General features: G+C 42.2%; 1 long non-coding RNA gene across 1 annotated transcript; it reads right to left on the bottom strand.

Moving 5' to 3' along the window:
• Positions 1–3,912: 3,912 nt before the first annotated feature.
• LOC144588094 (uncharacterized) lies at positions 3,913–4,477 on the bottom strand. Its single transcript, XR_013543438.1, has 2 exons — positions 4,413–4,477; positions 3,913–4,243 (listed from the first exon to the last, which is right to left on the bottom strand). It is a non-coding gene; the product is annotated as an uncharacterized LOC144588094 (long non-coding RNA).
• Between the last annotated feature and the right edge of the window lie 1,759 nt (positions 4,478–6,236).

Genomic DNA, 6,236 nt, shown 5'->3' with positions numbered 1-6,236 from the left:
AAAGTTACAACTCATGGGGAAAATTCCACATTAAGATAATCAGGGGAGGCCTTTCTCTTGGGCCCACCATCTTCACAGGTGTGTCTGATGGGGACACAGGACAGGACCTTCTCTGTGGCTGCTCCCAGACTTTGGAACTCCCTCCCACAGGAGGCCAGGCTGGCCCCATCTTGGCTGTCCTTCCCCAAGCAGATGAAGACCTTTCTTTTCAGGCAACCTTTTCCTCAGTGACTGACTGCTTTGACTATGTTTTTAGTATTGCTTGTCTCCCATTTCTCAGAGTGATATTTGTTTCCTTTAAATATTTCTATACTTAAGTGTTTTTAGCTTTAAATATTGCCTTTTAATGATGTACGGCACCTTCATATACTCAATGTTTTGTTCTTAAATATTGTGTAGGCATCCTTCAGTCTCGAGAGACTATGGTATCGTGCTCTGTATTGAGGTCTTGGAACAGTGTCTTGTGTGGCTGAGAAGGCCAATTCGAGAGTGACCATCCCTTCCACACTGAAGACAAATACAGTCTGTCCCCTGTCCAGCTCCCTGATTTTGCTGGTTTTGTGACTGCCTCTTTGCCTTGGTCTGCTGTACAAGTGTCTCTTCAAATTGGGAAAGGCCATGATGCACCGCCTGCCTCCAGGCTGAGTGCTCAGACGTCAAGGTTTCCCGTCTGTTGAGGTCCATTCCTAAGGCCTTCAGATCCCGCTTGCAGATGTCCTTGTAACGCAGCTGTGGTCTCCCTCGGGGGCGGCTTCCCTGCACTAATTCTCCATACAGGAGATCTTTTGGAATCCGACCATCAGCCATTCTCACGACATGCCCAAGCCAACGTAGACGGCGCTGTTTCAATATTGTATACATGCTGAAAATTCCAGCTCGTTCTAGAACTACTCTATTTGGAACTTTGTCCTGCCAGGTGGGCAGCAAAGAGGAAGTCCTGCATGCATTTCAATTGGACTTTGGTCTTCGCTCTCAATCTAGTGAGATTAAAGAGCTTTCCATCTGATCTAGTCCGGAGATAGACACCTTCTGTTGCAGTTCCAAAGGCCTGTTTCAGCATGACCGCCAAAAAGATCCCAAAAAGGACACAACCTTGTTTTACTCCACTTCAGATGTCAAAGGGATCTGATGTTGAGCCATCAAAAACTACAGTGCCCTTCATTTCCTCATGAAAGGACCTGATGATATTAAGGAGCCGAGGTGGAGATCCAATCTTGGGAAGTATTTTAAAAAGTCCGTCCCTGTTAACCAAGTCAAAGGCCTTTGTGAGATCTATGAAGGCCACAAAGAGTGGCTGTTGTTGTTCCCTGCATTTCTCCTGCAACTGTCTGAGGGAAAATACCATGTCGGTGGTGGATCTTAAATATTGTCTGTCAATTATTTGGGTCCTTTTCCAAGGATAAAGGCAGGGTGAAATATTGTATATAAAGAAATGAATGAATACATTATCCACATCATGCCTTGTTTTATGAAATTCTACCATTTCCCTGCTTACTTGCTTTTTTCCTAGACTGAGAACAGTGCTGATTATTCGAACTTTACTTGGGGAATTGATGGTTATGGTTACCCTTATTCCACTGTTGTCTCATTTGCCTATACTATTCCTTTTAATGGCATGGGCACTGAGCGAAGGTGGGTCAGAAAGAGGAAAGGCCATGGAAAGCAACTTACTCAGGCCTCCAGCCCTCCATGATGCAGCTAGCACGGCTCTAAAATTGTGTCTGGTTTAGCCAGTGATTGGAAAAATTACATATTTGGACTATATGTGTTTTTACATCTCTAAAAGCTTCCTTGAATCCCTTTACTAGGAAAAAGGTATGGTAAAAAATATTCAAGCAAATAAATGAATACCGTATTTTTGCGTGTTTAAGATGCCCCATACTTTTCTAACCCAACATTTCTTTCTTTACAAGAAAGTGGAGGGGAAAGCCAGGGATCCCGCCTTACTTTTGTGTATAAAATGGCCCTCAATTTTTCCTCTAATTATTTTAGGAAAAAGCGTAGTTTTATATACGGAAAAATATGATAAATGTCAAACCCCACCCCCAGTAAAGTTTCCAACAAAAGGAAGGAAGATAGGAAAGAAGGCTGGGCCAAACATGTGTTTAACATCCACACACATTATGAAATGTAAATAGCAGGCCAAGGCAACAGGGCTAATAGGTATTGTTAAGTGCTTGTATGGCCTGAAGTGAGGAGAAATATTTTAGCAAAGGAACGCCTGCTACTCCTGTTTGCCTTCATTGAAATGTGAATGTAGACCAGTGGTTCTTAACCTTTGTTACTCAGGTGTTTTTGAACTGCAGCTCCCAGAAACCCCAGCCAGTACAGCTGATGGTGAAGGCTTATGGGAGTTGCAGTCCAAAAACACCTGAGTAACAAAGGTTAAGAACCAATGATGTAGACAAACGTCAGGGCGGGAGGAGGGATTTTATTGGCAGTGACTGGGTGCAACTGAGAATGTGGTCACATGAGGGGGATCAAGATGCATTTTGGACCACTTGTGGAATGCTCGCATGAGGTACAGGGAAAGGGGCTCCCGTCCAACCCTGATCTATGCCCAAGCTGCAGCTTTTTGGTCCAGCTATAGGGCTCTTATTTTTGGGGCCCCTCCGGCTGGAGCGATTCCCTAACAGATGGAAGAGTGGCTTTAAAGGAGATTACTTATGGTAAAATGACTCTTTCTGGTGTGATCTGGTGCACGCCTTTCCAGCTCTCTGGTTGCATCCACAGTTTACGCTCCAGAAGATACATGCTGGACAAGGAGAAGAGAAGAAAGGGAGCATCTCCTCAGTTTCTCTACAGTGTCCCTCACCTGCTTGGACCTTCCTTCAACTTCTTGTTGGCTTTTCTTAGAGTTCTTTCCTTTCTGTGAAGGAGATTCTCATTTTGCCTTCATTCTCTAGTTGAAAAGGGAAGTCACAGCTCCTGACGTCTCCCACTTTCAGTTAGCTAGAATTAAGACATCCATCACCTTTCCTATTCCAAGTGTATTTCTCTGATAAAAACAAACCCTTGCTATTTTCTTAGAAAGAACTGTGGACACGATTCCTTTATGAAGAGTGTAAGTGCTCGGGCTTGGCATTTCAAATAGCTAAACCCACACACCAATGTTGCAGCTGTGTGCTTACTCTGCAACCAATTTCACATGTGAAGCTGATCCAGAGCCCTGTATGCCCGCTTTTCCTTCAAGACACAAGTGGCCAGCTGAAGCAGGCTTTTAAAAAGTGTGAATATAATAGGTAGTCTTGTTGACTATTTAGATTAGAATGGACAGGATCCCTAGGTTTTACAGCTTGGTAATCTTGAAGAGAAGTGCTACCACAAATTGCCTCAAACGAGGCATTAAAACTTTCTGGAATTTCCCTGGGGGAGAATCTTGGAGATTATCTCAATTCTTAATTTAGCTTCAGATCAGCGGCTGTCACCAGTAAAATATACTGTGCAACATTCATCATTAGCTAGCAGAGGTCTTTAATATTTCCGCAGCCAGATAAACTATTCTCCAGTTCCCTTCCTTTGCACTATTGTGTAATTCTGCTGGCATACAGCACACACGGAATGTCTGCTATGCTTCCTTCCACAAAAACAGCTGCATTCCAGCACTGGGCAAAATGTTCTAAACATAAAGAGACACACTAATAACCTTGGGTTCCTGTTTGTTAAGTTAACCAATGGGACAAAAGAAGAGTGGGGGGATCTATTCAGCACGGCTCTTCCCACGAATACAATAAATGAAAATCAGATTAAATTCTTCATTTGGTTAAGTTGGTTCAGCCGCATCTTCGCCCAGAAAGTAAATCCCATCCTGTTTTAAAAAGGCTGAGGCAGAAGTCAGGAATATACTGTTCCTCAGAAAATCCTTTTATCTTCCAGCTTCTGTAAGGATGGCTGCTCAGCTCAGAGGCAACAGGGAAGTCTGAAGAGATGGAGGATGACACTATAATCCCTACTGCTAAGAAAGTCCTGGGGCTTTCACCCTGAGAGTCCTGGGTCTACTAAACCACTGCCTATTTAAAGAGGCATGCAAAGAAAACCTCATTACTAGCAGCTCTGGCAGATATTCTACTTGATGGGGATATTTTTGTTTGTTTTTAATACAATTTTTATTAATGTATTCTCAAAGGCTTTCACGGCTGAGATCCAATGGTCGTTGTGTTCTAACTCCTGTCCTCTGAAGATGCCGGCCACAGAGACTGGTGAAACGTTAGGAAGAAAAACCTTCAGAACACAGCCAAACAGCCTGAAAAACCGACAACCAATTTTTAAAAAATTTCCAAGCAATAAACAAGAATGCAGTATAAACACACTAACAGCAATAAACACACTAACAAATCAAATTAACAAAACCACAATTATCACCCCCGTGCAACTCTCCACCCCCAGGACTAGTTAACATTTATATTTCTTACCACCCTATTTCTCTCAAAAAATACATTGATTCTTCTTCAGCTGTATATATGCTCTTTGTGTTCCTGAAACACACATACCAATATATTCTTAAAATCATTGGCCACCTAGAGTAGTCCACCGCGACTAGATAGGCGGGATATAAATTAAATAAATAAATAAATAAATAAATTACATTTTAATATTCCCTTTCTAACCTTCGTTTCACAGGTTAATTTATCATTAATAGCCATTTCCCACATGTCTTCATGCCATTCTTCCATATTAAATTGGTTATTATTTTTCCAATTCTTTGCAAATATCAGCCTTCCCACGGTAACTATAATAATAATTAGTTCTTTTTCCTCTTTCATTAATTATCAGCCATATTCAACGAAGCAATGAGACATTTGTACATTAATGTCCATTATTTCTGTAGGGAATATTCTTAATTTTGAGCAGGAACCATTAGATAAAGTTGAGGTGGCATTACCTCCTCAGAGGCCAGTTCCAGGACAATCTTGGGTCTAGGGCAGGACTAGCTCACTGGATAGCTCAGTGGTTTAGATACTTGTCTGTGGAGCCAGACATTGGCAGTTCGATTCCCTACCATGCTTCTTAGGGGAAGAGCCAGCCCGTGTGGCCTTGGGCAAACTGCACAACGCCAGGATGCCCTGAGAAGAAGAGAATTGTAATCCACTTCTGTGTTTCCTCTACCTGGAAAAGCCTGAAAAAAGTGGCCATAACTCAGAATCAATTTGATGGCATGCAATTACTATTATAGGGCAGGACAAGCAAGCAGGGAAAAGGTGTTCAGTTAAGCAGTTATGTTTCTTCAAAGCCAGGTTGCTCTATGTTCTAGGATATTTTACTAAATGCAGTTAGCTGTAGACCATAATATATGTGTAGATATGGCAAACAGATAAGTTGACGTAATTTTGGTTGGCCATACAGCTTGTCATATGCAAAAATTAAAACCTTTCAGTGCCTTAGGATAGAGTCCAAATGTAGACAGCAACGTTGACGCAACAGACTAGTTCTAGTCGTTTTCATCTCCACCAGGAATAGGTCTTTTGCAAAGCCAATGCCTCTCTGCTTTGGGATATTTAAGCTGCCTAATCTTCTGGTGGCAGCTGAATAATACTAAAATATAAGCAAAGTGAAGGTTGTCCTTCCTAGCTTAGTGGCTTCCTCCAACACTAACAGTAGAATACATGCCAGTTCTACCACTCAGATTAATTTTTCCACCCACCTTGAGCCAACTTTGCATGTCCTCATTCTGGCCACAGAACCATATTAGCAATTCCTTCTTCCTGAAAGAGAACTGCAAAAAGAAGCCAAGCCCAAAATCCTAAATATACATTCTTAGAAGTCTAACTGAATGAGACTTGAATTAAATGAAAATGGAATGAGCACACACACAGAGAGAAATCTGGCAGTTTTGTACTCTGCACAAATTCAAAGGCACAATCTTCTTTAGAACAACAGGAGGGTTGTTTGAAAGCACAGGAGGGTTGTTTGAAAGCACATGGAAGCTTCCATGCCTTTCAAAACACACACACACACACACACACACACACACACACACACACACACACACACACACACACACACACACACACACACACACACACACACACACACACACACACACACACACACACACACACACACACACACACCATATATACACATATGGCAAACAGATAAGTTGACGTAATTTCGGTTGGCCATACAGCATCAGGGATATGGGAGTTTCTTCTTGTGTACATTTATACGGTTCTTATGTGAACAGTAGGGTTCTTCCGGTAGTTAATAGCCACCAGCCATCCCAGCTAAGTAAGGAA

This window comes from Pogona vitticeps, chromosome 3 (assembly GCF_051106095.1).
Source record: "Pogona vitticeps strain Pit_001003342236 chromosome 3, PviZW2.1, whole genome shotgun sequence".
Lineage (NCBI taxonomy): Eukaryota > Metazoa > Chordata > Lepidosauria > Squamata > Agamidae > Pogona > Pogona vitticeps.
This window is presented reverse-complemented; position numbering and strand designations above follow the sequence as displayed.